Source organism: Branchiostoma belcheri, unplaced genomic scaffold (assembly GCF_001625305.1).
Source record: "Branchiostoma belcheri isolate BF01 breed outbred unplaced genomic scaffold, Haploidv18h27 scaffold73, whole genome shotgun sequence".
Taxonomy (NCBI): domain Eukaryota; kingdom Metazoa; phylum Chordata; class Leptocardii; order Amphioxiformes; family Branchiostomatidae; genus Branchiostoma; species Branchiostoma belcheri.
The window spans coordinates 72,239-73,059 of NW_017804387.1; the positions used below are offsets into that span (position 1 = coordinate 72,239).

General features: G+C 38.0%; 1 protein-coding gene across 1 annotated transcript in view; it reads right to left on the reverse strand.

Annotated features, from left to right (window-relative positions):
• Positions 1–821, reverse strand: part of LOC109485115 (dual oxidase 1-like) — a 55,147-nt gene that overhangs the window by 33,170 nt on the left and 21,156 nt on the right.

An 821-nucleotide genomic window follows, 5' to 3' on the forward strand; every position in this document is an offset into this window, starting at 1 on the left:
CAAAGGCTAAAACACAGAGATACAGAAACTCACCAATACCCTACCTGACTCGATTGTTGAACCAGCATGACTTTTAATCTTCAACTTATTTTTAATGCATTGTCAATGAGCGAATATTCTCTTACTGTCACTACCAATTCTTTGTATATATGACGCTCCTCTTTTATCGATTATTGTACTATATTTTAATCATGTACTGTATTGTACTATTGCACTACCTTTTAACCCTATATCGCCAACCATTATATTGTACTTTTATGTAATATTGATCTTAATTCAGTGTACTCCACTGCGACATCAATAAAGCCAATCTGAATCTGAATCTGAATCTGAAAACTGCGGAAGCCCTAACTCTAACACAACCGAGAGGAATGGAGGCAGATGGTCAGACACTCCAACATGAAGTGCCCCCACGATTCTAGACCTCGGTTATTAGGGACCAAGTTACATAGTACTAGTAGATGTTATACTCAGATGTCGTACACTACCTGTAACTGCCAGGGATAGAGAGGAATACCAATTATGCAAATGCAGACCTAATTTGCATTATTGGTAAGAAAAGACTAATTCAGTGATGGGAAATAATGATGATGATTTTACTCTTAGTTTGTTTATTTATTTGTATCAGGCCCATGGCCCATATCAACAAACACAGTACATACAATTAAAAACAAATCTAAAACTATCTGGAGAGGACTTAGTCCACATAGTGCCGCCAGAACGTACTGTGGCGGAAGGCATCGGAATGCACAAGGAGATAGATAATCTCATTGTCTAACGACAACAGACGAGAAACGAATGAGTGGTAACTTACGGCGTTA